Source organism: Mixophyes fleayi, chromosome 2 (assembly GCF_038048845.1).
Source record: "Mixophyes fleayi isolate aMixFle1 chromosome 2, aMixFle1.hap1, whole genome shotgun sequence".
In the NCBI taxonomy this organism is placed as follows: Eukaryota; Metazoa; Chordata; class Amphibia; order Anura; family Limnodynastidae; genus Mixophyes; species Mixophyes fleayi.
Window position 1 is genome coordinate 372,055,161 of NC_134403.1, and position 24,074 is coordinate 372,079,234.

Genomic DNA, 24,074 nt, shown 5'->3' on the forward strand with positions numbered 1-24,074 from the left:
CGTGACCCGACTAGTCAGCACATACATGTAGAACTGACAGCCAGGACTTGTGCTTTCTAATCCGCGAAATGGAAAAATAGAAAACATTTATGAATATATATATGAAATGTATTGTTTTAGAATATTTCTTTTTGGTATAAAGACTTTATTTAACTACTAAAGCATATTTTCCTTTCATTATCTTCTGCTATCGTCATCCTGAGATAGAGATAGTAAAAGGAGGATTGTGGTGGTACTTGTACTGCCGCCATCCTTAGTAAATAGGCTTTGCCGTGTTTTCGTGTTCGCCGGGGCTTTGATAGTTACGGAGAAAACACCTGTTTTCTCTGAAAATAGGGCTTTTCCATGATTAATAAATGAACCCCATGAACACTTGGTCTGTGGTAATTGCACAATGAAATGTGTAAAAAAATGAATATTTTTGTTATAATTTGGAAAGTCTCCTTTGCTGTAGTTTTTCAATACGTATCTCAAAATATCTTTCAATCAATCTCTAAGACATCTTGTCTATATGTATTCAAGTGGATAAGATGAATATAGATTTAAATTTCATCCAGTGAGATAAGATAAACAGTAATTAATGACATCACACATTGATTATATTTCCTGGCTATGGAGAGGCATGTGCCCATTGCTTTGCATAAGAGCAATAGTCTGCAGAAGCTATCCCGGGAAATGGTTCTCTCACCGGTTCAATCCTGTGGTTTATGATCTCACACAATCCATCATGATTCCAGTAAAACACAGTCGCCATAATGAGGCTGTATAATCTAATTTAGACATATATTACATGCTCCCTTGCTACAATGTAGCTAGGCTTTTCCCTGAAAGCAGGACAGAAGGTTTCACACTGAGAGAAGGAATATAAAGAACAGGAAGATCTAGGTTCAGTTACTGGCATGCTACAAAGCAATGTCTCTCTGAACTCTCTATTTCCTGGTTAGTATTTCTGCCTCACAGCGCTGGGGTCATAAGTCTGATTCCTGACCATGGCCTTATCTGTGTGGCGTTTGTATGTTCTCCCCGTGTTTGCGTGGGTTTCCTCCGGGTGCTCCGATTTCCTCCCACACTCCAAAAACATACTGGTAGGTTAATGAGTTGCTGACAAAATTAATCCTAGTCTGTGTCTGTGTGTATGTTAGGGCATGTAGACTGTAAGCTCCAATGGGGCAGGCACTGACGTGAGTGACAAATATTCTCTGTACAGCTCTGCGGAATATTGGTGGTGCTGTATAAATAAATGATAATGATGGTATAGATACAGATATATATATATATATATATATATATATATATATATATATATACAATACTGTGCAAAAGTTTTAGGCAGGTGTGGAAAAAATGCTGCAAAGTAAGAATGCTTTGAAATATAGACATGTTAATAGTTTATTTTTATCAATTAACAAAATTCAAAGTGAATGAACAGAGAGAAATTTAAATTAAATCAATATTTGGTGTGACCACCCTTTGCGTTTAAAACAGCATCAATTCTTCTAGGTACATTTGCACAAAGTCAGGAATTTTGTAGGATTACAGTCAGGTGTATGATTATCCAATCAAATCAAACAGGTATAATGATCATCGTTTTCATATGTAGGTAGAAACACAGGGCCTGATTCATTAAAGAACTTAAATTAAGAAGTTTCTCATTTCAGTCTCCTGGACAAAACCATGTTACAATGCAAGGGGTGCAAATTAGTATTCTGTTTTGCACATAAGTTAAATACTACCTGTTTTTTTCATGTAGCACACAAATACTTGATAGCTTATTTGTACACTGAAATTTAAATTTGATATTTGTGTGCTACATGAAAAAACAGTCAGTATTTAACTTTTGTGCAAAACAGAACACTCATTTGCACCCCTTGCATTGAAACATGGTTTTGTCCAGGAGACTGAAATAAGACACTTCTTAATTTAAGTTCCTTAATGAATCAGGCCCACAGTTATTAACTGAAACAGAAACAGTTGTGTAGGAGGCTTAAAACTGGGTGAGGAACAGCCAAACTCGCTGCAAAGGTGAGGTTGCTCGCAGCTCTCCCTTTTCAAGCAGAGCCATGTGAAGCGGGACATACCTCCCAACTGTCCCTACAGTCAGGACAAAGTCCTGTTGACAGGCTGTCCTTCTCTCCCCTAGCTATTCTTGCTGCTTTCACTACTTGATGGTGCTCGTGTCCTAAGCTCAGTTGCTGCTTGTCTGGATCCTGGAATGTTGGGTCCCTGTTTGGAAAAAGGACACGTACATGATATAGAAATCCCAGCAATGAGTGAACACAGTAGGCTTCCCTCCTTTAAAGCAGCCCAATATTAAATCAAAAGCACCCACCTTTAATAATTAGGCCTCCCAGCAACCAAATTGGATAGTAAATTAATGTCATTCACCTTTAATAAAAAGATCAATTTCCCCCCAAACAACCTCAACATTATATTAATAGTATTTACATTTAATAAATAAACCTATTTCCTCCCAAACATTAAATAATTAGCATTCACTTTTAAGAAATAGCTCTCCTTCTCCCCAAACTCAGCCACACATTCAATTAATAGCACCCAAACCCCCCCAGCATTAAATGTATAGTCCCATCATCCCACCATTAAGAGGTCCGCCATAACCTCACTATTAAATTAAATATCCCCAACCTTCACCCCTCCAATAAATTAAAAGCTCCCACTCTTAACCTACTATGAAATTAATACTCACACCCCACCCACATCACATAAAATACCCCCCCTACACTTACATTAAAATCCCTTTCCCCCTTCCCCCACACTTATATTAAAAGTCCCTCCAAGACTATGTTTACAGTGGAACTATTGTACTTAAAATCCCCCCACTTAAAATAAAAGCACATGAGAACCCCACCCCACGCACACACACACACACATTTACACACCCTCTTCATCTAGTGCGGTGTCTTATGTCCTCCTGCTGCACACATGAGACATGCAGGCAGTGGGAGAGAAAGGGGCGGGGATAGCAGCAGGGGAGAGAGGGGCGGGGACACACAGCGGAGGAGAGAGGGGCGGGGACACACAGCGGAGGAGAGAGGGACGGGGACATACAGCGGAGGAGAGAGGGACGGGGACACAAAGCAGGGAAGATAGGGGCGGGGACACACAGCAGAGGAGAGAGGGGCGGGGACACACAGCAGGGAAGAGAGGGGCGGGGACACACAGCGGAGGAGAGAGGGACGGGGACATACAGCGGAGGAGAGAGGGACGGGGACACAAAGCAGGGAAGATAGGGGCGGGGACACACAGCAGAGGAGAGAGGGGCGGGGACACACAGCAGGGAAGAGAGGGGTGGGGACACAGCGGAGGAGAGAGGGGCGGGGACACACAGCAGGTGAGAGAGGGGCGGGGACACACAGTGGGTAGAGAGGGGCGGGGACACACAGTGGGTAGAGAGGGACAGACACACAGAGGGGAGAGAGGGGGCGGGGACACACAGCAGGTGAGAGAGGGGCGGGGACACACAGCAGGTGAGAGAGGGGCGGGGACACACAGTGGGTAGAGAGGGACAGGCACACAGCAGGGCAGAGAGGGACGGGGACACACAGCAGGTGAGAGAGGGGCGGGGACACACAGTGGGTAGAGAGGGGCGGGGACACACAGTGGGTAGAGAGGGACAGGCACACAGCAGCGGAGAGAGGGGCGGGGACACAGCAGGTGAGAGAGGGGCGGGGACACACAGTGGGTAGAGAGGGGCGGGGACACACGGTGGCTAGAGAGGGGCGAGGACACACAGTCGGTAGAGAGGGACAGACACACAGCAGGGTAGAGATGACTGTGAACAGTGCAGACAGAACCGATTTGCACATAAGCTGCAAAGTGGCTGGTCCTGGGGCAGGGTCCAGCCACTTCAAGCATACAGTGCCCCAGGCTGGGGGGGTTCCAGGCACTGGACCCCCTCCCTCCTCGGTTTGCCTATGGATATTCTGATAATCAGTTTCGGGTGAAATCATCCTCTAAACTCTATTGTCACTACGGGTCTCCCCATAGAGTGACTGCTGAGATTATTGCACAGTATTGTTCAGCAAAAATAGTGTAATTCAAGAATTATTCTGCCACAAATGACATAAATCAGATTCTCTTTAATAAGATGATATGGAATAATCCACTGATGGTGTACGAATATAAAAGAGACAAGGTGCAGAGATGACAATAAGCTCTGCTACCCTGTGATTATTGTTACGTTAGTTCCTGTGTTCAGAAGAAATTATATATATGTATCTTTCCCATATATATATATACAAGTTAACCCGTGCATGATACTCATGCATTCTAGTCAAATCAAGCTACTTAAGGTGTTAAAAAGGTTCTTGTCATGCATTTGGGCCTAGCCCAGGCCTCCTCAGGGGAAGAGCGTTACTTCCCGACGCAAGCACCCTTTTTTAACGTGGTTTTGTCCACATGTCACCACCTCATCATTCTTCTCCATCACCTCATCCTTCATCTTTATCGCCACATCTATCCAGATGTCTATCCAGACACAGGGATCTCTCTCAGCGGTCCTGAGTATCACACTCCTCTCGCTTTGTCACCCCTGGCAACCACCAACCACTCCCAACTGTCACCCCCGGCAACCACCAACCACTCCCAACTGTCACCCCCAGCAACCACCAACCACTCCCAACTGTCACCCCCGGCAACCACCAACCACTCCCAACTGTCACTTCTCCTGCAAGAAATATATATATATTTTTTTAAAATCTTTATAAACACTTTTAACAATTAACAAAATAAATTAACAAATTAAAAACATCTTTGTATACCAAATTTCAGCCCTTTCTGAGTTTTTTTCCCCACACACACTAAGAATTTAGTAGGTCAGTGTATAACTCCGCCCAGCAGGTGGCGCTGCAGCTTGTTTTTTTTTTCCCCACACACACACAGACTAACACGTCACTAGGTTTTTATATTATAGATATATATATATATATATAATACAGGATTGTAAAACAGCATGTACAACTTCTGTTAGATCTGGAACCTGAAACATTAACTTGGTTAATTAGTAAAAATGAAAAATGTTTAATTAAAAAAAACAAAACTATTTTTGTTATGTTAGAAGGGGCGAGACCACAGACAGACGTGCAGCAGAGATACTGAGTTATGCCTGTGGATCAGGCTCATTATACTTGTGTGGAAGATATAAAGACGGATCATTATTAGGTGTGAAGCAATGTGATGTCTTATGGGCTCTGTGCTGCAGAATATCATGCAGAAAGTTCACTTTGTTAGAGAATAAGTTGTCTGAACACGTTGGAGATGATTTCTCCTTGCGTGCCTTTATTTATCTCTGTGTAATTGGCCATTACAGCTGCAATATTTATATTCCACCCCTACCTTCTCCCACTTAAGAGACAGGTTATACCAACCTCATATTCCACCCAAGTGGCAGCCGGCCGTCTGAATTCCTCCCAGTGTGATTGAGAAATGCTGGGGACCTGTAAAGTGCTTTGTAAATATGAATTCTTATTATCATTTCCAGGCGAAATACACCCTGATGCCCACAAATTGCCATTATGATTATCTTAAGCTGCATCATCAAGATGTAAATGATCTTTTCTGTGTGGTCGAGTGCTAGTGTATGGTCCAACTGGGATGGCTCTCAAGAAACGCGCATCTGTTTCCGAACAATATGTTACTCTCACATCATCAGCCGGAGATATAAGAACACAGCTTTCCTGGTACATCAGTCACATGTAATCCCCTGTACTCTGCTTCCTGGGCCTCGTTATTCCCTGTGTGTCTGGAGATGTCACTGTACTCTACAGCAGAGAAAAGGTGATAAAAATGAAGAGTAAAGCTGGGTACACGTCTGTGCAATCATCGTGCAGATCACACCATAAATGACCGTTTGGTCAGATAATGCATTACTGTGTACGCTCCCACCATCATGTATTATTGTTGTACCAAAACACATTGTATCTGTTGATTTTGTTTTGTGAACATCACGATCAGCGATGTTGGGCAAATGTGGCAGTGTGTGCGCACTCACAATCAGCAGTGTAAGCAGATATATGTAGAGTGTACAAAGTCGCCATTTTTTCAGCAGATGGTTATGAGAGATAAAGATCACAGATCTGAAGGTAAATCGTGTAGGTGTGTACACATGAATCAGGACTTTCAGTTGTTGGTGAAACCGTTACAGAAATCGTATCTGAAATAACACACAATAGTGTGTACCCGGCTTTATGTTGACCCTGCTTCTTGATCCGCAAACTCTGTCCATCGTTCTTTCCTAATAGCCCCCCATCCAGTGTCCGTCCTACACCCCTCAGTGCCGTATGGTGTGTGTGTATGTGTGTAGTAAAATCAAAGTATGTGTATTGTATAGCAAATTGTAAGTGTTTCTATTTGTCTATTTGAAATTTTAGGGTGTATGTCACTGTGTTATACTCTCTGATGGTAAACATCTTTATGAACAATAATCTGAAATGTTGTTTCCTAAACATGACTATTTGTATCTATATATAACAATACATATGACATATAAATATATAATTTCTCTGTGTACAAATCAATACCTTGAGCATTTTCAGGCTTACGTTGTTCTACAAATTCCCACTACACCAGTTTTTCTATCAACAAGATGATTATACCTTAATTTGCCGGCACTAGGCACTGCTTGTGCAAATTATTAATTAAAATTTATTTTAAATATATTTTAGAAAATAAATGTATTTTAAGTGTGCACTCTGGCGCCCAGAGAGTAATACCCGGCCATGCAGCAGTCAGCGGGTTGCCATAGGAGCAAGGAAGCGGTTCCAGGTGCCGTTGAAGGAGCCTGGTAATGACAGTAGAGCGCCCCATATACCGTTTAAATGGGGTGCATATGGGATAAAGACAATGCAGGCTCAACCGATCCCCAGCAACATGACAGGGTGGCAGAGGAGGGACACCCTGTCACAACCACCTACCACGATGTATCAAATAATAATTAAAATATTCTTCTTCAGGGATTCTACAACCCATAGTTATTACATTGAACCAAAAATGTGTGCATCTTAACATGCAATTATCTATTAAAGTCACAATCTTATAAATTTTAATTCAAACTATGTATTTATTTAGTCTCTTTAGAGTAATTTTGTTTAAAAATCAAAATATAAAGGAGTAATCCCATGAAAAAAATCTAATTTGTTTTAACATAAATCTCTCTGACGTGCTGTAACAAGATTGTTGGTATTTATGCGATTAAAGATTTACTATTCTGGACTACCATGGCATCCACAGTCACATGACACATGATGTATTGAGTAGGGTGGCCTTGGAACTCCCCTCTGAGCTCTTTCTACACTGTGAGATCCTCCTTCTCACCCCTCTGCCATCACAAGACATGCTGAGACCAGTAAGTCTGTGGGCATTATTTAATAAGGATTGTTTTTTTTTTAAATTGCTGCTTAAAGACAAAGCCCAGCGAGTTTTGCCTATAATAAAATTGCCGTTTTAAATCCCATAGGAAAAATAGCAGAAAATGGATTATTTGAAAAAAACAATAATGCCTTGTGTAGCGGTGTCTGTCTGGCAGACATTTTTGTTTGCCAAACAGAGATTTTTTAAACTGGAGATAATGATTTGTAGGACAGCTAAGAAACATGAAAAATCACAGGCATGCTTAAAAGGTAATTAACTTGCTGTTTAAAGTAAAAATGCATTTTTTATGTGGAATTGCTGTTTTAATAAAGAGAAATTGCAAGGAAATGCTGGCAAAAAACATGTGGGCGTGGTTTGTTTAATGTGGTTTGTTTCGTGGGTGTAGTTTTATATAGCCAATAAAATATATAAATGAAAAATATATGAGAACTGTTATATGATAGAGCTATAATCAAACACCTACCTGCCCCAACTGACTGGTATTGAATGCAGGGACTATTCTAGTGACTGATCTAAAATACACAGAGCATCTTAATAAACAATATACAAGACAGAGAGCATCCTAGTGACCTCCATACAGTACACAGAGCATCTTAATAAACAATATACAAGACAGAGAGCATCCTAGTGACCTCTATACAGTACAGAGAGCATCTTAATAAATTATATAAAAAAGAGAGAGCATTCTAATGGGCGCTATACAATATAACCTCTATACAAAACAAAGATCATTCTAGTGAACTGCATGAAATACAAATAACATCGTAATAAACAGTATACAATAGACTGAGCATTCTAGTGACTTTATACAATATATAGAGCAAACTTAATAAACAATGGACAGAACATTCTAGTGACCTCTATATAATAAAGAGAGCATTCTATGGACCTTTATACAAGATATAGGTCATCTTAATAAATTATACAAAAGAGGATGTCTCTACAAAGAGCACAATAGGAATCTCTATGCTATACATAGAGCACTCTAGCGATATTTATACAATACAGAGAGCACTCTAGGGATCCCTATGCTCTACAAAGAGCACTCTAGGGATATCTATGCTATACAAAGAGCACTCTAGGGATATCTATGCTATATAAAGAGCACTCTAGGGATCTCTATCCTATACAAAGCACTCTAGGGATATCTATGCTATACAAAGAGCACTCTAGGGAGCTCTATGCTATACAAAGCACTCTAGGGAGCTCTATGCTCTACAAAGAGCACTCTAGGGAGCTCTATGCTATACAAAACACTCTAGGGAGCTCTATGCTCTACAAAGAGCACTCTAGAGATCTTTATACAATACAGAGGGACTTGTGTGTATGTATATATATATATATATATATATAATATATATATAGAGAGAGAGAGAGAGAACACTCTAGAGACACATGTATAATATAGTATTATCTAATATATAAATGTCTAGTGGCGTGTGTTAGTCTGTCTGTCTGTGTGTGTGTGTGTGTGTGTGTGTGTGGAAAAAATAAAACCAAGCTGCAGCGCCACCTGCTGGGCGGAGTTATACACTGACCTACTAAATTCTTAGTGTGTGTGGGAAAAAAAAAATCAGAAAAATTCAGAAAGGGCTGAAATTTGGTATACTAAGATGTTTTTAATTTGTTAATTTAATTTGTTAATTGTTAAAAGTGTTTATAAAGATTTAAAAAATATATATATATATTTCTTGAAGGAGAAGTGACAGTTGGGAGTGGTTGGTTGTTGCCGGGGGTGACAGTGGGGAGTGGTTGGTGGTTGAGGCCTGGGCTAGGCCCAAATGCATGACAAGAACCTTATTAACATCTTAAGTAGCTTGATTTGACTAGAATGCATGAGTATCATGCACGGGTTAACTTGTATTATATATATAAGATAGTATTCTTGTGACCATTATTCAATGCCAACCCTATTCCAGAAGCTTCTATAAAATGCTGGCCCACCAAATCTCTGGTTTTATACTTGCTTTATAATGCAGTCCCACAAAACCAAAGTCTGTTGATCAGTAAATGCAGACCCCTAAACTCGGGTAGACTTATAATGTATCCCCCTCCCCCAATGCCAGTTAGTGAGAAAATTCAGACCCCAGGTGTCTGTAGAACCTTCCTGTGGACCTCCTGCGGCCCTATGCTGTCTCTGGAGAAGATTGGTGGATAGTCCAGACATTCACCACCAGTGTGTGGAGCCCTCTCACCACGCTGATTTATAAATGGTGAGCGCCATCCACCAATCAAAGGGTTGTCTAATAGATATGACAGAAGCCTGTGCATGGCTGTCCCTGGAGGCTGATAGGCCGGCAGACGATGCCCCCCTGCTGTTTAACACAGAATGGCCAGAGAGCCTGGGCCAGGCAGCGCCTGTGATCAAAGTTTATATAATATCTTAACCCTTCTACTTCTGACTGTGCTATGTATGGTTTCTGCATGTATAAATTCCTCTTGTAGTGTGTTCACTTGTGCACTGACACTGTAAATCAGTTCCTTAATACCTGACCCCACACGGTGATCTGTGCCACATTTCCAGGTTATGTTTCCCGAACTGCGGGTGCTCATGCTATTGGCTGCTTACCCCTAATCCACACTCCAGTTGTCTCCTGCAATTTCCCCACACTTAGCTCCCAACTTGGGTAATGGCCAGAAGGATAATTTATCATAAGCAGACTCTCAAATTATCATAAAACACAGCTACAATTGCCACAGCTTGCTAAATCACATAATCATAATAATCATAATAATAATAATAATAATAATAATAATTAATAATAATAATATACAGGGTGATTTCTGACAGCCAATGCAAATTATTCCGCTTACAGATTGTACCATCAGATCTAACGGAGGGACAGCGGGGAGGTCTGCAATGTCCAGTATGACAGTGTATAGTGCAGCTCAGGAGAAGAGGCCTGGACAGGTGGCTGAAACACTTTAACAAACATACCACTAATTTATACATACACAGTAATATAGTTTTATATGGGGTTACAGGTCCTCCCTAATCCTGGCAACTTGTGTACATCTGTTGTATGAGCAATGTCAGTGTTTACGGAGGACAGTATGAGATGGAGGCAGAGGCTAATGAAATGAATTCAGAAGAGAGAGACAAGATGAAGGGGCTTATTTATCCAAATACGACGATACAAATTTTATAATCGCCGCTCATTGTGATTTATCAAACAATTAACGCTGGAGTAGCTCTGCAGCTGGTCGGAGCGGTAAGGCCAGTCTCTGAGGATATGCACATATGTGACCCGGCTAACATTACTTGGCTGTCAGCTCCTTGTTTTGTTTTTTTGTAATTCAAAACATTGTTTAAAAGCATGAAAAAAAAGCTTACACTTTGAAAAAGTGCTCTATTCATGGCAGTAACAGAACAAGTACTGTGGCGGAAGATGTACCCCTGCAATCCTTATTAAATAGGCTTCCTCATGCAAAGTCTCAGTTACCACCGGCTTACCAGAAGCGCAGCGCGATCACCGGCACTAAAGCTAGCGCAAACAACCGTTTGTTGTGCCAATACTTCTTTAGCGCTTTGATAAATGTGCCTATCAGTCGTCAAGAAAGAATGAAGGTGACGTACTCAGTGAAAACAGTGCTCAGATTCTGTAGTAACTGAGGTTATGTAAGTGTTTCCCGGCCTGAGATTACCCCATGTTCCGTGTCATACGCTGCACTCTGCTGTTCCTACCATTTACTCCTTCATTCATCACTGCAGTAGTTACACATGTTTCCTATTTCCCTTCTATACATAGTAGCTCAACTTATACAATATTTGCATACAAGACAGAAACTATCCAGAGCCACATTCCTGCCTCTCCGCCTGAGTGCGTTGACCTCAGAAAACTTGTGATCTATTTAAAGCTTTCTTACACCAGTACAAGTCACTGGGGAAAGGATCTGCGGGCTGTGAGGAGGTGGGAGAGACTCATTGTAGTGTTAATCCTCAGGCCTGCACAGTGTAGTTTTACTATCAGTGCTTTTGTAGGCCCAGACCAATGGGAAATACTGCGAGTTATTTCACACAATGGCTGCTATGTATAATATACAGACAGAGATCACCGTTATATAATCCAATAACAGAAACGTTTCTTATAACCAATCCTGTCCAGCATTCAATCTGTCCCATTCCTTCGCAGAATGTTGATGTTTTTCAAAGGAAACTGGATGTTTCTTGTCTTATATTACTCAGGAATGGTTTAGTAGAGACATATGAATAAAGCAGAATATATCTTTATGATGGGCTTGTATTCTCCTAGTTCAAATGAATTTTCCAGGGATTGCATACTTACAGCAATTAAAAATCCTGAATCGGTACAAGGACATGCCCAGATTGTGCAGCCCCATCACGTTATCACGATGGGCATGGCATGGGTAGAGGAGGAAATGTTATATCACACATTAACGGTCTCTTACAAAGTGCAAAAATACACCCTCTGTAGTATCAATGCGCCTTTTTTGGGCAAATACACACAATGTTCTGCTATGCGCATGGATTTTATGTATGAAAGTGGCTGGTGGTAAAACATTTAGCATCTTTCCACCATGGGGGTGGGCAGGATGCATGAGAATTGTCCGCTCTCCTGGGAAACCTGCCTGTAATTGGAGAGTCTACCCGGATTTTCCAGGAGAGTAGGTAAGTATGATTTCTAGCCTCACCTCAACCAATGTAATACAAATGTTGGAACACATAATAGTGACACACGTAAGGCTGGGTACACACTACTAAGACTTTTGGCCAATTTGTTATCATTAACGATTTTACAAATGACTGAAGATCTAATGGGTCTTCCGATACATGCATATACCCTAGAAACGATTTACCTCCAGATCTGTGCTCTTCATCTGATCCAATAGTGGTTTAGAGAATGACAGCACAATAGTCATTCATTCATTGCTGTCACACAGATTAACCGCCTTGTTATAGCTATCCACATGTCATTGCAAATTGTGTTAGCTTCAGTGACTCTGAAACTAAATATTCAGTCTCAGAATGTATGGATGAATTATTCAATCTACAGCTCTCTCTACATTTATTCACTGGAACGTGTTCATTACCGACATTGGCTGAATAGATCGTGACTCTGTAAACGCTTTGGAGGTTGTGATCGTGGGTACATACACACTGCAGGATCAGAAGGCGGTTGGAGCGAGATTATTAGTTTTACTGGCCAACCAAATGAACTGACACTCGGTGCTTTGGAACAACGATTGGTCATCGTGTAAGTGTACACATTACTGCCATATAGTCGGTTTGCGGGTGATTGTCCCGATAATCGGCTAAAAAACCTGTAGTGTGTACCAAACCTAAGAACGACATCCGATGTTCCCACAGCCCCAGGATCAATGCATGACGTAATGATGGTGATAGGCGTAACGCGGTAGGATGGGCTTTACAGTGCGGATTTACAACCGCCGCTGTCATCTGCACGAAGCTGTGCAGGGAGTTTATACCGGAGCAGTCCCAAAACACAGGATTAAGGCGCGATGTGGACAAACTGATGCGGACAGTTATATGTAATTAGAAGTCTACAGCAATCCCGGATGTTATTAGGTTCCTAAATGACCTTTGTTACTGAATTTATAGTTTCGGGGGCAATTAACTTTTAACACTTGTGTGATCAATGATATTGCAGACAATTATTTTTACATAATTAGCAGTATAATAAATCTCTCTTTATCTACATTGGTGGTGATCTAGTTACACTTCTACAAGTCAGACGCTTATTACTTTGTAAATGGAGCCCATTGTCTTCATGTAGATCACAAATCATTAAAATAGAAAGGTTCAGAAATCCACAAAATGGGTCCAGTAGTACAGAATTTGTTCTGGCTTCCAGCATTCACTTTATGCACAGCCATAAGACAGAGCATCAGATCCCCCCGAGGAACGAGTGCACCCAAACCAACCCATGGGCACACATTTTAACCTGGCACAATTTGCGTGGCATAGCTCCCAAGCTGACATTAGAAGAGCACACATGTCGCTTTAATACCTTTCGTATATCAGCAGAGCCTTTTTCAATCCCCCTCTTGTTTTGACTTGTGAATAAGATTGTGTTGCTTTTATGCAATAACGTCACATTTGTCAGAACACATTTTTGGCAACAAGTTTCAAATAGGGCAGCTGTGCTTTCTACAAATGGCCTTAAAAGCATCGCTTGGCTTGGAACAAGGCTGTCCCAGGCTCTTTAGGTTGTGTTTCAAGGCTGTCTCCCCTCCTTTGTTCATACATGCAGGTGCAGATCTTTAACTATGTCATTTCAGAAATGTAACAAGGCTGGGCATAGACGAGAAGAACCCAGCGCATTCAGATGTAACAGCCAAGTCCTGTTAGTGGGTGTGTACAGTCATTGTATGTCTCAATGCTCGTAACTGTGGCATTGTATGGGTTATAAAACATGGAGAATTTATCCCACAATATGGGCCTGATTCATTTTCGGAAGTAAGTCCCGTTGCACGTCGTGTCTTGCATGAAATTGCCCTGTACATGCCAAGAATTGGATTTTACGCCAGTGAACGCAGTTGCATTCAATTCATGTCCAAACGCAAAAAACACTTCCAACTGTGCGTGTGTTCTGATGGGACATTATATTATACGCATGCACTGTGTGTATCCTGCACTGTGTTGTGTCTGTCTGTATACGGCAAGTAGCTTATAGGCAGATCGTACTTATACCCATATTCACATGGGAACGTTTCTTGAGATCCGCTTGTATTTGAATACGGGCGTACGGTGCGTTCACATTTCATATGAAGATGAATCAAGCCCTATATGCTCAACATGCTACTTTGTTTTATTCACCTGCAGTAAATGATACTATATTTATAATTAAGGTTGGTGGACATTATGATATAGTCTAAAGCATATTCTAATATATTCAGAGTTATTGTACATGGTGCAGGAAATGTACAATATTTGTTATTTAGCGCCCCCCCCCCCCTCCTCCTTTTTCTTTCCCCTGACCTACTCTTCCACTTAGAGGCCTGCACCATGTTTGTCTGGCACGGCTGGCATCCTGCCTCCCACGGTCTATGGACCAGAAGGCCAGCAGTCACATAATAGTAGCCACAGGTTGTTAGTGGAACAGTTTTTCTCCAGCAGAGCTTCTGACTAGGAGTCTAGGGTCAGGGGGAAAGTACCAATGTACCAATGTACCAATGGAGAGGAGGAATGTAAATAAAAACATCTTCATCTTAGATTATTGATAATTTAAGTGGAAAACCTGTGCTGGCTTATCATGTCTGAGATTGAGATATTCTAATTAAGTGCACTAGTTAGTTGAACATATCATTCCGTGCCCACACTAAACTCTACTCCATCTGTGCTTTGCATATTACACTTTAAATGATTAGCTTATATCAGTTGTTACCAGCAGTAGGGTTTTAAGGAGTATTTTGTCCATGATTTATATATCGTCATCATCAACATTTATTTAGACAGTGGCAGCAAATTCTGTAGCGCTTTACAATTGGGAACAAACACAGTAATAAAACAATACTGGGTAATACGGACAGACAGAAAGGTAAGAGGGCCCAGCTTGCAAGCTTATACTCTATGGGAGATATATATATATAGAGAGATATAGGGTAATAAAGAGTTGAACATAATGTAATTTTGTTGTTCCATAAAGTTAGTCGCGCTGCACATGTGCAGAACTTGTTGACGATGATGATTGCCGTATAGTTGTACCGGACACCTCTGTTTGCTAGATTTAAGGTTGCGCTGATCTTAAGATATAAAATATATGTAAATGTAAGCATGCAAATGGTAATCGTTTATGTTCAGCTCCATAGAGTTCTCATGGGTGGATCTATGACCATAGTTGCAGTCGAGTGACTACTGTCCACCCCTAATTCCCTATGGTAGAGGTCCCCGTGATGTCTTCCCGTGACACCTGGAAACTGATTGATAAGGGCTCGTTCTTCTCAACCTCTCAGCTTTTCTCACAATGCAGCCCGCGGCGCTTGTCACTAGCAGTCAAATAAGGACAATTTTTACCAGTCACTCCTGCTGTTCCTTTAATGCCAGTACATGTATTTGTTATTCTTTATAACTCTCTTTGAAGTCAGGAATCCGAGGGGAATCTAAAAACGACCAGATGTTTTTCTTGTGGAGTCAGAGAAGCAGCAAGGATTACGTTTAATACAAAACCATAACACTCCAAGTCTTCATCAGCTGTATACGATTCTCCACTACCATAAAAGACAGCACTTCACATCACTTGACCTAGACGAGCGTAATGTAAATGTTGTTAAACAATGCATTATACACATACTGTATATTCTGACTCAGTAATATATACAATCATCTTCTCCTCATGCTTCGTCCGGCTGAGTGTATTCGAGGACTCTCCTTTATTATGCAAAAGGAAATTATTCACAAGAGTAACACGATGCTCAATATGTATTTTATTCTTTCCCTGGGAATAAAAACAGAGAATTGTAACCTGTTTCTGTTAAGCAGAAATGACACGCAGCATTACATTTATTTCTATAATAATATTTATTCAAGTTGTAAAGCTGCTTTTCTCTCAAACACAAACTATAACACAATATTCAAATATTATGCCAAAAATATAACCTATATATATATATATAAAATCATATTCATGACTTATGCACACACTAACAGACATCTGTTGAGTTAGTCTTGATTTTTAAAAGAATACATAGATGATATTTATTAACAAAAAAAGTTACTTAAAAAACTAGGTGGCCCAGTTATAAAAGTACAATTTGTAACATTTACAGAAAGAAAGAACTTAATATACAGTGTTCTTTAATCATGCCAGCAAGCTGAATGCATGAATTATTTTCTATAACCTTCCATAACGTGCTCTGCCTGGTTGTCTGCTGGGTCAGTACTTATACAGGACTGCTAGATAAGAAGGATAGAGTACTTGTCTTCAGTTCTAAAAATATTATAAATGTTTTCAGAAATATAATGGGTGTTTGGTTCTGCAGAAACTTGTAATTCTAGGTAGTTGCCATTGTGGCCTTTAAGGTAATGCTTCAGGGAGTAGCCTTCCATAAGATGGCTGGGAGTGTAATCTCCCTGAAGAAGGTTGGCAGTGTTGCCTACCAGAATTTGGCTGGGAGTGTAGTCTTTCAGATGTGGGTTGGGAGAGTAACATTCCCTTATAATGGTTAGGAGGGTGCCCTTACAGAAGGTGGCTGGCAATGTAGTCTTCCAAATGGTGGTTGGGAGTGTAATATTCCAGATGATAGTTGGGGGTGTAGTATTTCCAAGAGTTAATCTTGGTATCTAGTTTTAGCCTTTCAAGTTATAGTTGAGAGTGTAACCTTTCAGATGTTTGGTAGGAGTGTAGCCTTCCAGAAGATGTTTGGGAGTGTAGCCTTCCAGAAAATGTTTGTTGGGAGTGTAGCCTTCCAGAATATGTTTGGGAGTGTAGCCTTCCAGATGTTTGGGATTGTAGCCTTCCAGAAGATGTTTGTTGGGAGTGTAGCCTTCCAGAAGATGTTTGTTGGGAGTGTAGCCTTCCAGAAGTTGTATGGGAGTGTAGCCTTCCAGAAGATGTTTGGGAGTGTAGCCTTCCAGAAGATGTTTGTTGGGAGTGTAGCCTTCCAGAAGATGTTTGGGAGTGTAGCCTTCCAGAAGATGTTTGTTGGGAGTGTAGCCTTCCAGAAGATGTTTGTTGGGAGTGTAGCCTTCCAGAAGATGTTTGTTGGGAGTGTAGCCTTGAAGAAGATGTTTGGGAGTGTAGCCTTCCAGAAGATGTTTCTTGGGAGTGTAGCCTTCCAGAAAAGGTTTAGAACTGTAGCCTTCCAGAAGATGTTTGTTGGGAGTGTAGCCTTCCAGAAGATGTTTGGGAGTGTAGCCTTCCAGAAGATGTTTGTTGGGAGTGTAGCCTTCCAGAATATGTTTGGGAGTATAGCCTTCCAGAAGATGTTTGTTGGGAGTGTAGCTTCCAGAAGATGTTTGGGAGTGTAGCTTTCAGAAGATGTTTGGGAGTGTATTGATTGAGAGTGTGGCAATATAATTTTGTTTTACATGCCTGACCTTCTACCAAAATCTATCCACCACAATAATACCTAATAAGGAAAATTATACAGTACTTAAATTTAAGTTGTTTGTATCTGCTAGAGCACATTTACAAACAGTATTTAAGATATTTGGAATAATATTATGGCTTTTTCTCTGTTTCGGCAAGTAAGCTATTTTGCTATAGAATTCCTCACCAATTAAATGAGGTCCATTAGGGGATTTATGGGGGCCGCTTCCTGTTTAGCGGTGCCACATGGAATTTTTCTTGTTGGAAAAGGACTTGTTATTATTTACATGTCCTCTTAGGTGTTGGTAACCTGTCATCAGCTTATATTTTCAATGAGAAGCTTTTTGCACCCTCTAGGCCCATTTCGACCAGTATGATAAAAACTTTGAAACACACATGTAATAAACATTGTCCTTATGTCTTATAACTGATTTTTCCCAGCAGCAGTGGCAGGACAGATAGGTAAAGGTGGCAGCAGCAGTGGCAGGACAGATAGGTAAAGGTGTCAGCAGCAGTGGCAGGATAGATAGGTATAGGTCTCAGCAGCAGTGGCAGGATGGATAGGTAAAGGTCTCAGCAGCAGTGGCGGGATGGATAGGTAAAGGTCTCAGCAGCAGTGGCAGGACAGATAGGTAAAGGTGGCAGCAGCAGTTGGAGGACAGATAGGTAAAGGTCTCAGCAGCAGTGGCAGGACAGATAGGTAAAGGTCTCAGCAGCAGTGGCAGGACAGATAGGTAAAGGTCTCAGCAGCAGTGGCAGGACAGATAGGTAAAGGTGGCAGCAGCAGTTGGAGGACAGATAGGTAAAGGTCTCAGCAGCAGTGGCAGGATGGATAGATAAAGGTCTCAGCAGCAGTGGCAGGATGGATAGGTAAAGGTCTCAGCAGCAGTGGCAGGATGGATAGGTAAAGGTCTCAGCAGCAGTTGGAGGACAGATAGGTAAAGGTCTCAGCAGCAGTGGCAGGATAGATAGGTAAAGGTCTCAGCAGCAGTGGCAGGACAGATAGGTAAAGGTCTCAGCAGCAGTGGCAGGACAGATAGGTAAAGGTGGCAGCAGCAGTTGGAGGACAGATAGGTAAAGGTCTCAGCAGCAGTTGGAGGACAGATAGGTAAAGGTCTCAGCAGCAGTGGCAGGATGGATAGGTAAAGGTCTCAGCAGCAGTGGCAGGATAGATAGGTAAAGGTCTCAGCAGCAGTGGCGGGATGGATAGGTAAAGGTGTCAGCAGCAGTGGCAGGATGGATAGGTAAAGGTGTCAGCAGGCAATGGTAGGTCAGGGGTTTGTCTGGCTTATGTAAGGTAGCTCTGCCCCGTGTGACTTTCTAAGGCGTATCTCTTGTACCCTGCTTTCGTGAGAACATTTCCTACCGTCTATCCACAGTTTTCAGTGCGTTCTGTGTGCACCTCTGCATGTCATATATTGGTTGTAGCATGTGAACCTGCCAACACAATCCTATAAGAATAGATAGCCTAACCCCTATTAGCAAATTAAATTTAACCCATTCCTGACAGCCAAATCTGCTAATTGGTTTTATTTTGAAGGTCTGATAAAACATGCCATTCATATCCCACATGCTCTGAGGCCTTATACCCCTTTGAAGTGTGTAACACAATCGCATTCCTTGTAACGCATTCTGCACCACCCTAATTAAGCTTCAATTCTTGGCATAAATCATTACTAGACATCTCTGATACAGGAAAGTCACAGTAGTGTCTCTGAGATATCCTGAGCTGGGGTGAGACTCCAGTCCTCTTATATCTGACAATACTCACCATCAGCAAAGTACAATACTATTGTTTATGTTTAACAGATCAACATAATATCTTATTGAGTGCAACAATAAATATATTAGTGTAATGGTTGTATTATCAGCATTCACTTACCCCTGTTCAGTGTTCCTTTATCATTTTCCTTCCTCTCCCATTCAACTACAGTAATGAAATTATTATTATTAATATTATTATTATTATTATTATTATTATTTATTTATTTTAGAGGCTCCAAGTTCCACAGCACCATACACTTAGTATAATAGAGCATTGTACATATAACTTAGATGTCCAAAAAGCAAAATAGAGAGCATGGAAAGGTAAAATACAGAACATTTAGGAAGCATAAATGCAACAATACCAAGAAAGTAAGTATAATATAGGAGACATAATAGACAAGGTACATAAGAAACTTAAAGATTAGTACAAAACATGCAAAAGGCAAGGACACACAAGGAGAGAGAGCACCCTGCTTCAGAGAGCTTGGAATCTAACGATTTGCATATAAACATAATATGTGTGTGTCAGAATATGAATAATCAGTTATAATTTGTGTTTGTATTCCAGCTCAAATGCTGTACAGCGGAAGACACTACATGTGGGATATATAAGGTGCAGATTGGGTGAGTAGTGTCATGTTCTGCTATGAAATAATGGCTGTGTATATGGTTTCTGATGGTATTACAAATGATTGGTGTAAAGAGCTGGTGAAGAAGCAGAGAGACCAGGGGGTAAATGTATCAAGCTGAGAGTTTTCTGGCGGGTTTGAAAAGTGGAGATATTGCCTATAGCAACCAATCAGATTCTAGCTGTCATGTTGTAGAATGTACTAAATAAATGATAGAATCTGATTGGTTTCTCAAACCCGCCGGAAAACTCTCAGCTTGATACATTTACCCCCTGGGGATAAATGTATCAATATGCGGGTTCTTCAACACCCGCGTGTTCAGCCTCTTCCGCGATTAAATTTCAAGCGGCGCTGCATTGTAAAGGGAAGTTAACCCTTTACAATGCAGCGCCGCTTGAAATTTAATCGCGGAAGAGGCTGAACGCGCGGGTGTTGAAGAACCCGCATATTGATACATTTACCCCCAGGAATTCATCCAAATAAAATTTTTATTGTTTTATATGAAAATGTATATGTTGGTCAGACATTATAAAGCTCATGTATATGTCACATTTATTGGATACACAGGATACAAAGCTATATGAAGTACGCAAGTTGTGTGGTCAGTGAATCAATATGTGTGTCACAAAGCGTAGTACACAAAGTACCTTTGATCTATAGTCTGTGATCACCTGGACCTCTGATGTACATCTTACCTACCAATAGTCCCTGTGTCCAGAGCACAGTCCTGTTATCTGCTGCACAATTGGTAATAGGGCTTTTCCAGACCCGCTTATCTGACGATTGTTGGGTGAAATGTGCTGCCCGTATCTAGGTGGGTTTTGTGGATCACTGCTGCGTGGCATTTGTTAGTCAGTGATGGATATAATATACACGTGGAGTAGACTTTAGTGATGTAAATGCTGCTTCTGTGCCGATCATTGCTGGGTGTTATACGCTGGGCTCTGCTAGGTCGCAGCTTTGTATAACATGCTGGGTATAATATCTGTGTAACTGCTTGGTGCATAGTGAGCTGAGTGTGTAACACTATCTGTGATTGAAAAGATAATATAGCACAACATGGCACAATGCTGTTGTACCTTGTCATATCATTTATATAAATTATATTTATATAGGCTAGACCCTGCTGGGTGTAATATGCAGGCTTCTGCTTGGTCAGGTGTAATATCTTGTTACTGCCATATACACAATATCATCTAAACCGATCTGCAGCTCCGATGGTCTATCATTCACAGCTTTTTTTCTTTGGCTGTTGCTGTCGGACTTCTCCTGACCCTACATGTACCCCACCTGAGCTTTATTGTCTGCTGGACTTCTCCTGACCCTACATGTTCCCCACCTGAGCCTTATTGTCTGCTGGACTTCTCCTGACCCTACATGTTCCCCACCTGAGCTTTATTGTCTGCTGGACTTCTCCTGACCCTACATGTTCCCCACCTGAGTCTTATTGTCTGCTGGATTTCTCCTGACCCTACATGTACCCAACCTGAGCCTTAATGTCTGCTGAACTTCTCCTGACCCTACATGTACCCAACCTGAGCCTTATTGTCTGCTGAACTTCTCCTGACCCTACATGTACCCCACCTGAGCCTTATTGTCTGCTGGACTTCTCCTGACCCTAAATGTACCCCACCTGAGCCTTATTGTCTGCTGGACTTCTCCTGACTCTACATGTTCCCCACCTGAGCTTTATTGTCTGCTGGACTTCTCCTGACCCTACATGTTCCCCACCTGAGCCTTATTGTCTGCTGGACTTCTCCTGACCCTACATGTTCCCCACCTGAGCTTTATTGTCTTCTGGACTTCTCCTGACCCTACATATTCCCCACCTGAGTCTTATTGTCTGCTGGATTTCTCCTGACCCTACATGTACCCAACCTGAGCCTTAATGTCTGCTGAACTTCTCCTGACCCTACATGTACCCAACCTGAGCCTTATTGTCTGCTGAACTTCTCCTGACCCTACATGTACCCCACTTGAGTCTTATTGTCTGCTGGATTTCTCCTGACCCTACATGTACCCCACCTGAGCCTTATTGTCTGCTGGACTTCTCCTGACCCTACATGTACCCCACCTGAGCTTTATTGACTCCTGGACTTCTCCTGGCCCTACATGTACCCCACATGAGCTTTATTGTCTGCTGGACTTCTCCTGACCCTACATGTTCCCCACCTGAGCCTTATTCTCTGCTGGACTTCCCCTGATCAGATTAATGTGTTCCACACTGACTTTTCCTAAGATCTATTAACTATGAGTTTCCAGAATCATTACAGTCAGACAATGAATACATTGCAGAAATGCACAATATGTATTATATTGGCGGTGGTTTGTCTAATGCCGTTTTCTACCATATCAGTCTTGTACTCAGCTCTGGGACACATGGTTCAGTTTTATGGTAGCCATTGTGTCACTTAGTAATTTTGTCTTCACAATTAGTGTAAAACACATGATTGTTGTACCCCAAGATCTTTATGTGTTACAGAATAATTTTCTTCTGTGATCAAAATTAATTCTGTAACACAATTCTATAAAGAAAAACAGTTTTAGTTTAAAAATAAGTATTTGTTTTTATGTAATAAAACATGTATTCCAAATAGATCTTATCTTGTTAAAAGTATTTTGTGCTACAAGAAATTTGTTGAAATAATTTTGCATCACAAAATCAATATTGTGTTTCAAAAGTTTTCTATAAAAAAAGCAATTTTAAAACACAAAATACTTATTTTGTAGACAGAACTGACTATTTTGTGTTATAAAATTACATTTCTGTTACTAAATAACACTTTTCTGTTTATATTACCACTGGTGTTTAGTGTAGCTGGTAATGTCCCCATCATTAATCTGATGCTGTAATGTCTGCATTGGTTATAAGCTGTACACTATTTTCTTAAAGAGATTTTCTTGAAATTGGAGTTTAATCTACGCTTAGACAACCTCAGGTTCTCCATTTTTTAGTGGAACTACAAGTCCTAGCATACCCAGGTTGGATATCTTTCATGTAATACCATCAGAAAATGTCACTGCAGTGGTAGTCTGATAGCTATATTTGGGAACAAGGTGTGCATACATGGGGGCCCCTACCAAACTTATACTATAGGGCCAACAAATGATTAGTTAAGCCCCTGCCCCAGAGCCCCCATGTACTGCACATGCCGCTCCTACCCATATCCCTTAGTAGCCCACACCCCTGAGCTTCCTTAACTGCGTCCAACTCTGCTAAAGCCATGCCCAGTCCAGTGTATGCCATGCCCAGTCCCATGGAAGCGTTATCCAGACCCGTTTAAGCCATGCGCAGACCCTTTTCAGCCATGCCCAGACCCGTGTAAGCCATGTCCAGACCCGTGTAAGCCATGTCCAGACCCGTGTAAGCCATGTCCAGACCCGTGTAAGCCATGTCCAGACACTTGTAAGCCATGTCCAGACACTTGTAAGCCATGGCTTTTTAAGATGAGATCACTCTCGGTTTCTGACAGACCACACCACTTTCAGACACAGAAAATGGGGACTATTTAGGGAAAATCAGTAATTGTATCTTATCTGGAAATCTCTAGTTGGACAGAACCTACGGGCTTGGGTTTCAGTGATATAAAAGCCTCAATACAACATGTAATGTACATGGGAATAGGATGGCTTGAGTGGCCTCTTGGTAGATTGCCTGTCACCAGGCAGCACATATCCAGCACATATTTGTGAGTATAGTGTGGCATGAAGGATCCGGCGTTCTTACACACGCACCAGGCAGCACATATTTGTGAGTAGAGTGTGGCATGAAGGATCTGGCGTTCTTACACACGCACCAGGCAGCACATATTTGTGAGTATAGTGTGGCATGGAGGATCCGGCGTTCTTACACACGCACCCGGCAGCACATATTTGTGAGTAGAGTGTAGCATGGAGGATACGGCGTTCTTACACACGCACCAAGCAGCACATATTTGTGAGTAGAGTGTGGCATGAAGGATCTGGCGTTCTTACACACGCACCAGGCAGCACATATTTGTGAGTATAGTGTGGCATGGAGGATCCGGCGTCCTTACACACGCACCCGGCAGCACATATTTGTGAGTAGAGTGTAGCATGGAGGATACGGTGTTCTTACACACGCACCAGGCAGCACATATTGGTGAGTAGACTTTGGCATGGAGAATCCGACATTCTTACACACGCACCAGGCAGCACATATTTGTGAGTAGAGTGTGGCATGGAGGATCCGGCGTTCTTACACAAGTACCAGGCAGCACATATTGGTGAGTAGAGTGTGGCATGGAGGATACGGTGTTCT

General features: G+C 41.6%; 1 protein-coding gene across 6 annotated transcripts in view; it reads left to right on the forward strand.

Annotated features, from left to right (window-relative positions):
* The window catches only part of ZBTB20 (zinc finger and BTB domain containing 20), a 656,370-nt gene that overhangs the window by 371,179 nt on the left and 261,117 nt on the right, over window positions 1–24,074 (forward strand). For all 6 annotated transcript variants that reach the window (XM_075197396.1, XM_075197393.1, XM_075197397.1 and 3 more), the window contains one exon: window positions 19,732–19,787. The gene's annotated coding sequence lies outside the window, so the exon portion shown is untranslated. The remainder of the gene's footprint in view (window positions 1–19,731; window positions 19,788–24,074) is intronic.